Raw genomic sequence first — 17,165 nt, forward strand, 5'->3', positions numbered from 1 at the left:
GCCTTAGTTTAATACAACACTTCACAATGTTGTGTTATGTTCACTCCTATCACTCGAATGTGTTATTCTACCATGGGAAGTAGCGTGGATACGTCTATGTTTAGGCAAGAGCTGGGACGAGGGAAACTCAGTGATATCATTATTGTACAGTAAGGGAGACACAATGGTGTTTTGCACATCCTTTACCTGTTCACACTTCTTTACAGATATTGTTCCAGTTTAAGACAACATACCTGCCCCAGCCATGCTATACTGTGTAAAGGATGTTATCAGCTAGAGTACAGTATAGAGAGTCTTTATGTAAAAAACGGTTATACAGTTATTTTCCCTATTAAAGGTGTTTCTTACCATTATTTCTAGACAGTTGGTTTGCCATGTCTACCATTGGCCGGTACCTCACAATGTTATGTGTGCAGCTGCCAATGGAGTACATGTTAGTCCTGTCCACTGTTGAAGAAGTAAGGTCCATCTGCCCATAAGCCTCCCTCATTGTAATAGGTGGAAACCTGTTGATGCATCTGTGAATAGACAATGCATATTTCAGACAATATATGCTTCATATTTCTCTTTAATGGTTCACGGTGTTGGGGGGCGTGGGGTTAAGCTGGTGCTCTGGCCGTGTTACAGGAATTTATTACAAATGTTGCTGCCATTTGCTCGGTCTCCGGGAGATGTAGTGGATCTGAAAGAGGGTGGTCCTTTACATTGGAGAAGAAAGAGGGAAAATGAAAGATAGCTTTTCATGTTGTGTTGCTGCACAAAGACAGGAAGTAATCTGAGCTCTGTGTCTGGGTCTCTGTGTCTGGGTCGGTCTATGGCTGTTGTGTCAAAAGCATAGAGTCATGTGTCTGCAGAGGGGAGGCTCAGGTGCCCATGGTACTAGGAAGCATTGACCTGGCAAATGATATCTGAAGTTGAATGTAGCAATGTAGGCTTCTTTTATTTGGTGTATTTTCGGAAGATTATTCAATTCATTCTTTGATGTTTTGAATTAAGCTTATTTGGCCTAGAGGGTAAGAATGTTAGTGTGGGTGGTTACTGGAGGATGCAGTGGGTTACGTGTAGTATCCATCTAGGTAAGGCTAGCCAGGGGTGATGTATTTTTAGTTGTGCCCTTCGGGTAAGGTAGTTGGGAGATGTCCTTGGCATCCTGTTGTGGGTTGTAATCCCAGGCAGTGACAGTGTGCAGCTACTGGCCCAGTTTTGTAGTAGATTCTTACTGCATCTTTCCATGAGGGAATTGCCTTACTTGCCTTAAAACGGGTGTGAGGGCTACACATCCTTTTTCGGACAAACCCCAAGTGCAGCATTTGCTGACATGTACACAGAAAGGTATTCCCTTAGTCAAGCTTACAGACCCAATTCAGTGCATATCCTTACAGGGATAGGGGAGACAACGGAGATCGTGGATGGAAATTCCCTAATGAACAGTCTTGAGTAAGGACCAAGAACCCATTATGCTGATGTCATTAGTGACACCACAACATAGCAGGTTTAGTCATGAAGCACCCTCGCAATCCTGCACTGCATTACTCAAACACACTAACCAAATGAAGTAACACATCAATGCAAGGCAACAAGAGATCCAGCGCAAGCTTGCAGATGCTTGTGGCAAATAACCCTATGGAACTATAGGAGTATGTATGGAGCCTGGTAGGACCATGTGTGACTAACAAATATGTTACTTAGTATAACACGAGCATGAAGAAATCATATCAGTCTAAAGAAAAATACAGAAAGCCTCAGGACACAGAGCATGAGACAAGAGGAACTGATTCAGGCTGCACAGAGCGCGACGTAAGCTCACAGTCAATAATTTCATTCATGCAGTTTTTCTACATCTGATGGCTAACTGGCTATTATTAGAAAATCCTGATAATTTGGATTCAATGATGTGTTGGGGCTGCAATAGAAGTGGCCGGTTGCACTCAGACTGCTGAATGCATCTAATGATTGTAGCAGAGAAAAGAGTCCATTCACTTAATTCTAGAGATCACAATCTTCTGTAAAGTATCAGATGTATGACAAAGGTGTAACACATTTTATGACTTTGTAACGTACATAGATGTTTTGTGTCATTAGAAAACAAACAGAGACAATGCATAATGGTTATTTGGTGGACATATTGATTTGTGTTATGCACCTGCCACCCAAATGTGAAATATGATGAAATGGACAGGAATATGAAAATGGAGTTAATATTTCTCTTTATTTGATAGATGATTGGGCACTGATACTTAAAGATTTATCATTAATTGAAGTGATTTCATCAAATTAATTTTTGTTGGATCTTGTTCTACAAATCCATCTTTTTTAAAGTATAGGCTTCAACTCAGTGGTAAATACTGGGTTTAAAGAGGATCCAGGGGTTTCATAATTCAATATGTATTTCTAAGAATACATATGTACGGACCAAGTATGAAACCAGTGAAATATACTAATACCAATTCAACATGGTGTCCAATATGTAATTACATCAAACGCATATAACCGGTGCGTTTACGTCATGCCGTCCTGCATAAATGCGGCCATTTTGAACATCAGGGTTCTCCGATTGAAAACTATCGATGCCGCTGAAAGGTAACACAAACAATCATAACAATCAAAGGTGAGAAACTACACCATAGCTACAGTACACATCATTATCTAAATTCAGTGCTGAAATATTAGCAGTTTACAAACATTTGAATCTAATTAGCGAATACATTTAATTTATAGGCACACAATTTGGATATGTAATCTCAAACAAAGTGGGAGAACACTAAAAAACTGATTCGAATAAAGCAGCACAGAATGCTAACGTGACAGAATAAAGTTCTAAAAAGTAAGAATTACAACAATTTCGTATTGTACATTTGCATATTCTTGCATATTGAATGTAGTGGTGACACACTGACATTGTTTATAGAAATGTGGGTAGGATCCAGCAACTAAACAACATTGTGCGGATACATTAAGTGACAGATGACATTGAACATTTTGGATTCTTTTTCCAATTTAATCTAATGTTGAAAAACTGATATTGGTGGTTTCAGAAATGTGATCATAAATCTGGTTTAACAACTGATAGACTGCCTCTTATTTTATTCTCTCATTCTTTCAGCGTTGTAGATCCATACAATAAAACCCTCCTGATGAAGCATATGAACTGTGGTGAAACACGTGTCGAGGGGATTGCCCAATACAATAAAATAATACAAAATTACAAGCACCATATCAGATTATGGAGACAATGTCCGTTACTCATGAACATTATCAATGACAAGCACAATCATTGAGTTGAACGAATGGTGAAATAAATAATCATAGCAAATGCAATTTCTGGAGTGCTAGAATTAAGTGACTAACCTTGACTGTGAGCTTATAGCAGAGAAAAGAGTCCAGAAATAACCGGTCACATTCCAAACTCTAGATGACAAGGGGCCAGCTGCAGAAAAATGGAATAAGTCCTCATATATGCAGGCTCAAGAGTTCGAATTTGTGGTCTAGAAGCATGTGATTCGGCTAGTGCCCTGATAATATGGATTGAGTAATCCCAGGCATAGTCCATACCCATTATCCCTTGTAGTCAAAGTAAATGATATTGCAATGTTACTCTCCACTTTTAGGGTAATGTTAGTAATGCTAAAGTAGGAGACGCTGAGCATCACATTTGTCTCCTCAAAATCCTTAGAGGGTAAATTAATATTTGAGTTTGATAATGCGTCAACCTGCAAGGGGGCCACTTCAAAGCACTTGCAGGACATATGTACAAAGAAGAGGAAGTATAGGATAAAGTTTTACATCCAAGTAGCCTGCTTACTTCCAGTCAGTATCCGAAATAAAACAAGTGGATGTAGATATATGTCTTCTAACCTTTTTCAGATCTAAGAGTGGAAGAGTCAACATTGTCCATAGTACCTTAATGTGTTCTGGGGCAGAAGTTAGAGTTATAAGGTAAAAGTGTGTGGAGTCAAGTTTGGGAGTCTTGGGTGGGGAGGACACATTATTTGGTTAATGTGTGCAGGCATATCTTGGTCAGATTCTTCTGCTCATGGAGCCAGTCTTTCATATTCGTTTTTAACCTCTTATTTCTGTATTTTACAGTTAGGGATTTTAGGTGTTTATGGTCACCCTTGCATAGTAGTGTAATGCAAATTAGCAGAATATCAAGACTAGTTGCTTATTTTAAGACAAAGAAAATTTAAGGTAATTTCTCTGGCTTGTGCCTTATTACATCTTTTTAATAAGGCACATCTTTTTTAATTGCGGGATCGGAATGACACCTGCCCTAGTAGGATCGTTGTCTGTCTTCCCTCTGTTCCCCCTCCCTTGACTCGGCGCGCCTTGAAACACTTGTGTATAGGCAAGTTATAAATGCCATATCATATCACTAGGTGAGAATTGTCTGTGTGAGCTGGTAACCATCTTCTGAGCGGCACCCAGAAGGAAGGGAACATTGCCACCAATTATCTCTGCCTTAATGCCAGTAAGACCGAGATCCTCCTCATCAGAACCCCAGATCCCTCCATTCCTCTCTCTCCCTGGTGTCCCACTATGTGCCCTTTTTCTGCTTCTATCTGTGAGGCTAGGAACATTGGGGTCATCTTCAATTCCACCCTCTCCTTCTCCGTGTAGGTAAGCCCAACATGTGCATGCTCCCTGGTCTGTACTGTGACGTTGGTGGGCGTAAAGTTCGGATTTCGCATTTGGTTGTCATGCCATCCATTTGGCCATGTGACCCGCAGTACATGTGTGCTGGCATTCCTACTTACCCACTATCCATGTCCATTGTTCTATGTGCCTCTCCAGGTATTCTGGCAGTGTGCTGTTCCATAGAACCATGGCATTTTGGTTGGACCAGGGTAGCGGGCACAGCATTTGGTGATGATGTGATTGGGTTCTCAGGTCACCTGCACATTCAGCGAGTGGGAGTGGTTTCAGTACACTGCTTTCTGGGCATGGTGGGCCACCAGCGCAACATGGGTACAGTCCAGGGCAGCAATCACGTTTGGCATTTGGGCAATGGCATAGAACTGTGCCTTCATGACATTCACCTCGTCTGGGGTGGTAGGCAGAGATATGTGGTGTTGCACTTGCTGCAGGAGGGCTTCAAGCACCTGGGCCAGCACTGACCAGAATGCGGGCTGTGCCATGCTGTTCATCATGACCACGGAGTGCTGAAAGATGCCAGTTCCCCCGGAATTGTGGGATAGACACTAGTTTCAGCAGTGGGGGAACAGCTGTCCGGATGTTGATCCTGCTCCCTATGTCGTCCTGTATTGTGGTGAGCAACTCTGTTATGGTCTCCATGTTGAGGCGGTACAGGATGACCAACTGGCTGTCAGTGAGGGTCCAATGTGAGGGCCTGACCCTGGGGATTTGGGCACACCTTGCTTGGGCTCTCCTCCACCTCCTGCCCATCTGCCCCTGTAGTCCTTTTGCCCTGGCCTGGTTGTCCAGCCTCTTGACTTCCAAACAAAGCACGAGCAGCTGCCTGTCCCAGATCACAGTGACTAGTGGCAGCATAGTGTTGGAAACGGATTTTGGAGTAGGAGTGTCCCTTATGTAGACCTCTGTGGTGTATTGGCAACACTTGTGTGGCTTAATTTCAGGCACCTGTGTTTATTTACCTCCAGCCTACTAGCTAACTGCCCTGTGCTTTTGGCCATATTAGCACCGGTTTCCGGCGCTAATACCACCGTAGATGGACTTGTGATGGGGCTGGGTTTGCGCCTTATGTGGCTGGCTGTAATAGCGCTGGCTGTGATTGTGCCGGTTGTAATTGCGCTGGTTGTAATTGCACCAGCTGATTTTACAGTCGGCAGTATTTGCACCAGTTCATGATCCGGCTGAGCAGTATTGGTGGTGTTAATTCCGTTACCACCAGTTTTAAGGGATAACACAAGACGTGTGATGAGGCCCTTAGTCTTTTGCCATTCCTACTTTCAATAACATCTGATGAAAACCATGTTTCACCTAATTTTTCACTTTTTATTTCCTTCGTCTTCAGAGGCACATGTTTATCAATCACAGTGGTAGTGATATTCTGAAACTGGTCAATCAAAACATTTGTCTCCCCTGAAGGGGTCCGATTAACTAGCATCTGACCAGCTAGTTTAGAGAAAGTCTCCAGAGTAACTTTACAGAGATTTTTTACCCATGAAATTAGCTTTAGATGAGTATTGACTTTTTTGCATCAAGCTGGTAGTAGTAAGGTAAACTAAATAACGCATTCAGGGGAGTTGCTAGGTCTGGAAAAGATCCGGGGCTAAGCTAATGTCCAGGCTGTCAGGACTGGGGGCTAGCTAGTCTTTTGGCTGTAGCTCCTGAACTTCTATCCGGGGCTACAGCCAAAAGATCCGGGGCTTTAGCCCCCTCAGCCCCCCCCTAGCAACGCCCCTGAACGCATTGATCTGTCCAAGGGCTAGTATCAATAGCAGGAGAAGACATTGAAAGATTTTGTGTTAAAATCCAGTCAAGAATATTGCTCTCTTAATTAGTAGGGAATTTGGCAATTGGATATATGGCTTCTAGAGTAAATAAAGAGGCAGCCTCGCTGTCCTGAGCGTCAAAGGCCCAACAATTAAAATCACCCAAAATAATGGTATACACATTGGATTTTACAACATCTCTAACAAAATAAGCAGCTGTTCCTCAAAAATTGGTGTCTTGATAGGTGGCCAATATAATATTAGCAAATTAATTGTAGTATTTGCATTGACAATTTAACAAGTGGTACTCCCAGCCGTCGAAGCATGATAAATTAAGTCTGTGAACACTAAGATCATCTCTAACGATAATCACAGTACTCCCGCCTGTTCCTTCAATAAGGTCTGTTCATATTATTTGGTAACCTGCTGGGGTAGCTAACTCTGCAGCATGATTCGTTGTTTCAGTTAACCAAGTTTAAGTTATACATGTAATGTCTAAATCCTGTAATAAGATCCTATCTGCAACCTCAGTGGGTTTTTTTTTACTAGAGAATATGTACTTAGGAGGGCTATTTTCAAATTGTCATTACTTTTCACCTCAACATTATTTGTAATAATTATCATTTGTTTCGATACGAGTATCATTAGGAAAAAAATGTCATTATAGAAGAGTGTTGTATTAATTACCTCTTTGTTGTTAATATGTATAGATTCCTGTTCCTGTATAGATGGCACTAGACCTGTGTGGATTTTGAATTTCCTGTAATTATTGTGTTGATTATCATTATTTATCCATACATTGATCTCCTTCAACTGAGTTGTATAGTCTTTAGTAATAGGCTATTTGGGTATTAATAATGGGTCCTTGTAAGCCAAATGACAAGCAATTATATCATTAGAATAGTTGCTGTGCGCCAGAGCTATTTTTGAGTGTGCCTCTAGTGCGGTTCTAGCATTCATAATGGCTTCTAGTGGGCAGATAGTGTAATTCACAGTATAGCTCCCTACAACTTTGGCAAATAATTTAGTTGCTGATAGCTTACCTGTGGAGATACGATCAGATAAGATGTGTGCTTCTTCCCATCCTTCGCGGATGCCACGGACTGGCACAGACTGGCTTGGCTCTCATGCGCCAGCGCTTACTCGCTGGTTTACAATCAAATACGTGCACGGACTACAGTACTGATGTGTAATATAGTTCACATGTGGTAATTCAAGATCAGGCACGCAACAGTGATTTTGAACACAGTTTCAAACACAGGCAATGATTTTCTAGTAAAGTGGCAATTAAGTATCAATTTAGCCTAAACGTTCCAGTACATTTTGCAACTAAAACACAATGGGCCTCATTACGACCCAGGCGGTAAGTTACCGCCTGGGCCGTGACTTTACCACCATGGCGTAAACTACGTTTACGCCATGGTGGTTGGCGGACTTACCGCCCCATTCCGACCTTGGCGGGGCGGTAAGTCCCCAATCCCCATTTACCCTTCCCCATTCCCATTTTTGCCCCATAGGGCATAATGGGAGTGGGGAAGGCGTTAATTACGCCACCGTAAATTACGGTGGCGTAATTAACTCCATGGTCCCTTAGCGCCATGGATTTTAACACCTGCTAAAAGCAGGTGTTAAAAGCACCATGGCGCTAGGGGACCTCGTAATTGGCGGTAAGGGGTCGGCGCAGCTAACGCTGGCGTAAACCCCTTACCGCCAGGGTCGTAATGAGGCCCAATGGCCCTCATTACAACTGAGGTGCTAAGTGCACCAACTTTACCACCATGGTGTAAACTACGTTTACACCATGGTGGATGGCGGATTTACCGCCCCATTACAAGGTGAGTGGGGCGGTAAATCCCCATTTCCCATTTTCCCTTCCCCATTCCCATTTTTGCCCCATAGGGCATAATGGGAGTGGGGAAGGCGCTAATTACGGCACCGTAAATTACGGTGCCGTAATTAGCACCAAGGTGCCTTAGCACCATGGAACTTAACGCCTGCAAAAAGCAGGCGTTAAGGTGGGAATCAGGCGTTAAGGGTTAACGGTGGCGTTAACCCTTAACGCCTGAGTTGTAATGAGGGCCAATGAACTAAAAATGTAACATACAATCTAAAAATCACTTTCCAAAGCTATTGCTAAAACAACCTCTAATAATAACTTGTGGTTGTGGAGCGAAATAACAGGACTGTGAGAACACATTCCTTTTATGCCGGCACAGGAGTGAAATAATGATCCAGTGTTGGCTTGGCAGGAGCCAATTTGTATTCCAGTGTACTTTATACATAGAGGACTACAAGTGCCAGGAAGCAAGATGTGAGCCTAAACGCCAAGACTGGATCATTATTTCACTCCTGTCACAGGACAACTTAAGATCCTGCACAATGGGTTACACTGCTATCAAGACCAAGATACACCCCAGAAAAGCCTATGTGAATATGATACATGTATATAAAATATTTTTAGTGCATTTACTTTTTTGCAACAGTGCAACACTATGTGCAACATAAAACTTTTCTACAGCATTAACTAGATGTTTCAAACAAGAGGACGTTCACAGTTGCCCTTAAGAGTTTATAGGATGGGTCTTGACCCCTCACCTCACACACACTGGTGCTATATATATGCTGGCCCACTTCAAAATCCAGCCAATCAAACCACAGACCAATTAGAGCCAAATATATCACAGATGTGCTTTGACGAATCCAGGGAATTGGTTCCTTCTACTTTGGGATTCAGACGCCTTCCAAACCTCTACTTAAGGACTGTAGGCCAGCTCTAAGGAGACAGCATTGAGGAGGCTGCTGGTCACCTGACCATGCCCTGCTACTTAGTTGCTCCGCCCACTGTCAGTTTTTGCGCCTTCCAAGCCTCTACTTAAGGACTGTAGGCCAGCTCTCGGCAGACAACATTGAGTAGGCTGCTGGTCACGTGATTAGGGCCTGCCACTCAGTTGCTTCGCCCACCACCTATTTGATCAGTCCTACTAGGCATCCTCATTGCTGGCGTCCTCAGCAAAGGACGTGCAAAGCCAAAGACCTCACCTGTTTGTGCCACTTTTAGCCAGATAGGGCCAAGGGCCTGACCCGCTATCCTGCATTTCACCTACAAACTAATCGCTTCTACTGCTACTCACCAAAATACCTCACCATGTGTCTCCTCCCTCCACAGCCCACTAGGGTTCAAATGGCAAAAGTTCCCTGGGAAGCCTCGGGTAGCTACCCTAGCAACCTTCATCAATATTGCCCTTGCCCCCATCCAACATCCATGGAACACATGCACACACCCTCTCATGTTGATCCATGCTTACTCAGAAATCACTGAAACATGGTTTAACCCATCCAATCCACATGTTTTTGATGTCCTCCTACCCCAAGGCAGCTTCATCCAACATGCAGGAAGGGCAGGAGGCCGAGTGGTAATCACCCACAGGAGCCATTGGGAACACTCCATTGTCCCCTCTCCCAGAACAAGCTAACTTGAATCACTCACCAGTCGGTTCACTCTATCGCACAAAGAATCCATCACCATCCTCCTCCTTTACAGACGACTTCACATGAGTGACTCTTTCATTGCAGACATCTCCAACTCACTTTCCTCTGCCAAATTAGCAGAGTCACAGGCTGAAAACCATACTCAAAGCACAGTTTTCACACTGACTGCTTCCATTAAAAAAACGGAAATTGTGCTCTTCCCATGAACAACAAAGGAAATACACGAGACTTAGTCGTTAGATCATCCAACTGCATCACCTGTACAACCCCTATCCCACTTGACTGGTCAGGCCACGCCGCCAGCCCCTTATCAATCACCCACCTGATTACGGCTCATAAAGGTCAGGCTAAATGCCCCCTTACTCAAATCCGCTCATACACAACCTTCCTGGTCAATGTGCTAGAATCAAACTTTTCAGACGTCCCCACCACAGGGAATGCCTCGGGCCTCCTGGAATGATTCAGCAACTCTGCTAGGAAACTGGTGGGTACACATCCCCCCTAAAATCCAGCCAGCCTAAGACCAAACCATCCACCCCATGGTACACCCGAAATTCGCCTCCATTAGATGCTCAATCAGAGCCCTAGAGAAACAGTGGCACAAAACACAAAAGAAAATAACTCGGGAGACCTCACCAACCTCAAATCTCTGCAAGCAAACTTCAGGATTTTGATTACTGAGGCAAAAGCTGCTTACTACTTCACTGCCATTGCAGCAGCCTCTAACAGGAGCAAAGCCCTCTTTGAAGTAGTAAAGCATTGTACCAAACTATCACCCGACCCCAAGGTACCAGCAACTCAGGAAAAATGTGACAGCATCAACTCAGCGTCATCAATGATTCCCTCAAAGAAGTATCATTCCTGCCTACCCTCAAGACTGGTCTCATACAACCTCTTTTGAAAAAAACAACCCTAGATCCTTATGACCTGACCAACTACAGGCATATTACGAACTTCCTGTTTATTGGCAAAATCTTGCAAAAAGTAGTTGCTACACAACTACTCACCAGAATCAAACAACTCCACCTCCTAAATGACTGTCAATCAGGGTTCCGCCCAAAGTGTAGCATTGAGAAAGCCACCATCCAGGTGACAGATGATACTCTCCAAATCATGGATAAGAGTGATTCATGTGAAAAAAGGTTTGTAGGTGCACACCACTTATGTTTTATGGGATTTGTAGAATGTATATGGTTATTTAACACTTTTTTAAGGTGCAGGGGAGGAACAGTGACCCTGGCAGGCACAGGGCCACCAACACACATATGTAAAGAAAAGAAAAGAGGATCCAAAGGTAGGATCCCTCCCGTCCCCTGCACACTATTACTATTCAGATGGTTCTTCCAATTTTGAGTATATAGTTCAATGCTGATTAGCACTACGTAAGTCTGTAAACAACAAATTGGGCATTCATTTAGTAAAAAACACAATGATTTAATAAACATAACAAGTTGTTTTTCATTTGTTCTTTGAATGCAGAAACCAAATCAAATATCAACAAATTGTGTTGGTAAGTATCAGTAATCAATAAATACAGTTCAGATAGAGAGGCTGACACGTTTCGGGATAGGCATCCCTTCTTCTTGGGCCAAATGTTTGAACTGTAAAACAGAAAATCGAACTGAGAATATATCAATCCTGTGTTATTTGGATTAACATAAGAAATATGTACACAAATTATGAGTTCAAGGTAACATTGCAGAGAAATCTCAGGGAATCCACTTAGATATGAACATAATTTGAGCAAATTAAGCTTATTCTTTGGACCCATTACAAAGCAAAAGCGTCTGTTGTGACCAATATGTAATTATGCATTTAGTTCACCCGTATCCTAGAGATCCAAGTCTAATAACTCTTCTCTAAATATATTTATAATGTTATTGCGTGTATGCAACATTAAATCAGGTTGAGCATTGGAATAGGCGCACCTTGATTGAGATGAATGAAAATACTCCTTCTGGAAATTGTGATCTATTGTGTTATGGATCCTCACACATCAAGACTGGAAGACTCTCCTGTCCTGAGGCCGAAAACCTTAATGCGAACAGAGCATATATCTTTCAGTGAGCTCTATAGATCTGTTAAAGCTGTGTATTCTTAGCCATTCATTTGTACTATACTAATGGCCACTCCAATCATATATTAGCGCAATATTGCATTATTAAAGTAGTTCACAGACCATGTCACGGCCAATAATTACAGTAGGTGCCTTCTTCCCATTTCTAAATGAATCTGTGTTAGGGAAACAACTGTAGACACTAGAGAGACTGCATGCGTACTACGAGTGCCTTGTATTCTACATAATCATTGGGTGCTGAAGAAAAAAATAATAAAATGATTGCATTCGAATCGCAGGCTTACTTCTCAAATTGAGAGGCTAGAACCGGAGAATACATATGATCCGGGTACTCAATTATAAATACAGACGTCTCGCATTCTCATACGTCTGTGCAGTATTCAGATCCTCTGCAACTCTCTAAAAATATTTAAAGGCAAAAAGGGAAGTTTGTGTAGGTAGTCTACTATAACTATGACCAAAAGGTAGCAAATTCGAGAGCAGTTCGCCCATCCCGCGTTACTCTTACCTTTGAGTGCAACTGTGGAGTTTCACAAATGTGATTGAACGTCTGTATTGCAGCTGCTCTATGTGCGGCTTACAGGATCCGTGCATGCATCAATAGGCTTGGTGCGCCTCTCGTGCACTCTACAGTGGCTTTCTTTGTCACCAAGGCAACCTTGCAGGACTCCGAAAAACCAGCGCGTATTCAGGGACCCCATATGTTGCGTGAGGCTTAATGGAAGTAGAGAGGGGACTACTCCGAATCCTTGTACTGAAGGTTCTTGACAGGATACCATTGCATTTCAGTGTTATATGGACACCATCTTTGAATATCAGGAAGCTCACCAAGTGTTCACTGATAGTTGATTACTTCTACTAGTATACAGTTTTAAATTGCACATTGCAAAGGTTTGTATATTGTAAATAATCCACTCACGGTTTTAGAAAAATAGTGGTGATGGCTCGAATCACGGGGGGACTAAATCCATCAATGCTGTTAGTGTGCAATAATTACATTATTGTCACAACAGAGGAGTCGACATTTCTATATGTATATAGCCGGTGTCACTCCTGTATGTACATAGTTATTCTAAGTCGATTCCTTTTAACATTGAACTGTGACCAGTGGGCCGTTAGACAAGTCATGGACTGATATTATCTTAACAGTGTTCCACCGTCAATATATGAATCGTATGGGTTATGATTCCTATGTGACACATTGCCCATGCTTTTCAATTGAATGCTACCAGATAAATCGGTAAGCTGTCTCTGAAGGGACATTTATAGTGGATGTGTCCGCCAAAAGGGAAACAAGGTGACACTTGGTGTCATTGCTTATAATACTCAGTCCAATTCTCAAACTGAGTCTAGGATGGTATTTTGTTCAACATCAGATAAAGCATCTCAGAGAAAGCTCTCCATTGAGTCCCTTTGGATTCAGGGTGTTGAGGAGATGTATCCAAACCTCTGCGTGAGAGGATTGACTGATAATCCCCCTCTCTGTATGGTTTTTTAACCACCTCCAAAACTTGGAATTTGACCTGAGCTACTGTATATTGGTACTCTGTGAAATGCCTTGCCAGGGGAGATTTAGTGTTTTTACACCTGATGTTCAATTTATGTTCGGTTATTCTGTCTTTTATCAGCCTGGTGGTCTGGCCCACATACAATTTGCCACAGGGGCATTTAATTGCATAGATAATGTGAAAACATAAAAATAATATGAGGCCGCGAAGCCCAGAAAGAAACACACCAACACAGGTTACAAAGAACATACAAGTGCTTTATTTAAAAGCTACAACAGTTACCAAAGTCAATTGACAAACGGATAGCTATTCGGCTTTCAGAGTAACGTAACGAACTTCAACGAAGGTTCGATGCATTAGTAAGAGAGACCGTACATTGGAATACTTGGGTCTTTTATATGATTTGTCCAGCCCTTGGCCAACCCTCTTGCGGGTTAACCATTATAGGAGTCGGGCCAATGGGTTCCTAGCCAGGTCAGTCCTATAATATATGCATTTTGATTAGTTTCACTGATATAGTTGTACATTTACACATAGGTCAACAATAGGACAAAGTCTCAGTTTGCGACCCAGACAAGTGGCCTGCAGGCATATTAATTATTCGTGTGTACGGAGGTCACAACGGCCAGAATCTTACTCAGAATGTCATTCGGCCTCCATTTTGATGTTCAGGGTGACTTTCCATATTACAAGAGAACCTAAAATGGCGGCTTAATCCAAGATGGAGACTTACATTACTTTCTCTAAGGTCAAAACCTTGCCGCAGAGTTTGTTCGCATATGATGTTTTAGACAACTTGGCGTAGGCCAATACACATACAATTGCTGCGATAGGAGGCATAATATTGTTTCAATTCCGGCAGATAACAGCTACTGGAATACAAGTGGCAAAATCTCTTAGTTATACTTTTTACCCGTATGGGGATGTGCTACAGTTTCACCTTTTATCACATTGTTACAGTGTGAGCAGCCCAAGCCGGGGTAAGTGCCCTTCTTTCTTGTACTTAAAAGCATTTGTTTTTCTTTTGGGGGTTTCTCAGCTCTCACCAATTTATCTCTTAGATTCTGACCTCTTTTGAAGGCCATGATTGGGGATTTGGGAAATAGTTTGTGGAGGAGTGGATCACTGTGGAGAACACCCCAATGTTTCTTAATCGCTCTCCCTACCTGGAAGCTCTGACGCGATTATTTGGAGATATAGTGTAATGGAGTCTCTTCGTCTTTAACCCTCAGAGTCAGTAAATGTTCTTTGCTTACACTGGTTGATCTCTCTTTAGCTTCCTCTAGAACAGAGTGTGGATAGCACCTCGTCTCAAATTTCTCCAATAGTTTTGTATATTCGACATCGAGACCTGCTGGATCCGAGATAATCCTCTTCAGCCTAAGAATTTGGTTGTAGGGTAAACTGCCCAACATAGATTTCGGGTGAAAGCTTGAAAAATGAAATAGATTGTTGACATCAGTTGGCTTATGGTAGACATTAGTAGTGATCTGATCATCTCTGATTTCCAAGCAAACATCCAGGAAGTGTAAAGATGGTGTTCCTATTTCCATTTTGAATTTGATACTTTGATGTACTGAATTCAAGAAATCAAAAAAGGTAGTCAATTCCTCTTGGGTGCCACACCAAATTCCAAAAATGTCATCAATGAAGCGCTTCCATATTAGTATCTTTCTTGACCATTCCGCATTTTCCAGATCATGAGTATGCTCAAATCTGTACATGAAAGTATTAGTGTACACTGGGGCCATTGCTGACCCCATGGATGTACCAGTGACCTGAAGGTAGAAGTTACCTTGAAATCTGAAGTAATTATTGTTGAGTATTAAGCTCAAACATTTCATGATGAATTGCAGATCACCTCTGGTTGCTTGTGAATTGAGCAACAGCCATTCTACCAATTGAATCCCTTTCTCATGTGGAATGGAAGTGTACAAACTACAGACATCCATACTGAACAATTTACATTCTGGGCTCAATTCTCTGATTTCTTGGATACAGTTGAGGAAATCTGAGGTGTCTTTTAGATACGTCGGGATATCCTGAATCAATGGTTGTAGTAATCGGTCGATGTATATAAGACAGTGGATCAAATATGCTATCAGTTCCAGTCACTGTGGGTCTCAAAGGTGGGTCACTCTGGTTCTTATGAATCTTCGGCAGTCCGTAGAACACCGGCATGATTGGATGTTGATTGATTAGAAATTTACTTGTTTTACTGCTGATCCATTCATTGTCCAGAGCTTCTTGCACTATCTTTTCAATGAGTGATCTTATCCTCATGATTGGATCCCCATCGTGTTTGGTGTATGTAGATAGTTGCTATGCCAATTTCAACATCGACAACTGCACTATCCCAGTCCTATCTTCTGTGAAAACGCTAGGGGTCTACATTGATGCAACCCTGTCCATGGACAAACAAGTTAGTGCCATTGTCTCCGCATCTGCACTAAGCACTAAACTCATCAACGCCATCAAACCATTCCTCTCCAAAGAAAACTGCCTTTCAATAGCAAGAGCTACCATAGGCGCTAAACTTGACTATTGCAATGCACTCTTAGCCGGTACCTCTGAAAAAAACCTAAACAAACTTCAGGTCACCCAAAATAACGCTCTAAGAGCAGCCTTAAACATCTCCAAAAGGGACCACATCACACTGGCAAGACAATCAGTTCACTGGCTCCCTGTCAAAGAACGCATCACCTTCAAGGTACTGACTACTACCCACAAATGTATCCACCACACTGCACCATCATATCTCTCAGACACCATTCTCAGACCGACCTCATCCAGACCTACCAGACTGTGCTACACTAACCAACTCACTGTACCACGCATCAACAAGATTACAGCAGGAGGGCAGGGTTTCCCCTACATAGCACCAAAACTTTGGAACAATCTCCCCCACGCTCTAAAAGCAGAAGGCTCCCTCACAGCGTTTAGAAAAAAACTCAAAACCTCTCTCTTTAACTAAATTTCCTCTACCTACAGCCAATCAGGCACACATTGCTAAATATTGCTACTGCCCAAACTTGTATGCCTGTATGCCTCTATGCTGTAACTAAGACGCGCTTTTCCTGTAACCAGCGCTATTCTGTAACCAGCGCCACGATGCCTCAGGGCTGATTCTGTGCGCTTAACAAATACGAATAAATAAATAAATAAATAAATAAATAAATAAATATTGACCTCATTGAGTAGTTCCAGGTATTTTTTTTATGTAATCACCCGTGTCCATTATCACAATGGCTCCTCCTTTGTTGGCTGGCTTTATAGTTAGATCTTCGTCTTTAGCCAGTGCCTCCACATGGTCCAGTTGACAATTCTTTACATTGAATGGTGTTGATATCTGATAATGTATCCACTTTAAATCAGAAAGAACATTCCTCTCAAAAAGATGTAAGATGGAGTCCTGTACATGTGGATAAAAATTGCTTTTAGGTTGAATTTCTAGCATTTCCCCTTCTGAGTGGTGGGCTTCCAAATTTTCATCCGATTCGAAAAAAGAAATTGAGCCTAAGTTTCCTTAATAGCCTATGAAGGCAGATTTTCTCCTCAAATAGAGTAGTGTTATTTGTCGGGATAAAGGATAGTCCACGATTTAACATCTCGAGTTGGCCACTAGTGAGGATTTTCTTGGAGATTTTCAGGACCAAATTTTTACTTATTTATTTTTTC

The sequence above is a fragment of the Ambystoma mexicanum genome, chromosome 5p, assembly GCF_040938575.1.
Source record: "Ambystoma mexicanum isolate Mex_15411 chromosome 5p, UKY_AmexF1_1, whole genome shotgun sequence".
In the NCBI taxonomy this organism is placed as follows: domain Eukaryota; kingdom Metazoa; phylum Chordata; class Amphibia; order Caudata; family Ambystomatidae; genus Ambystoma; species Ambystoma mexicanum.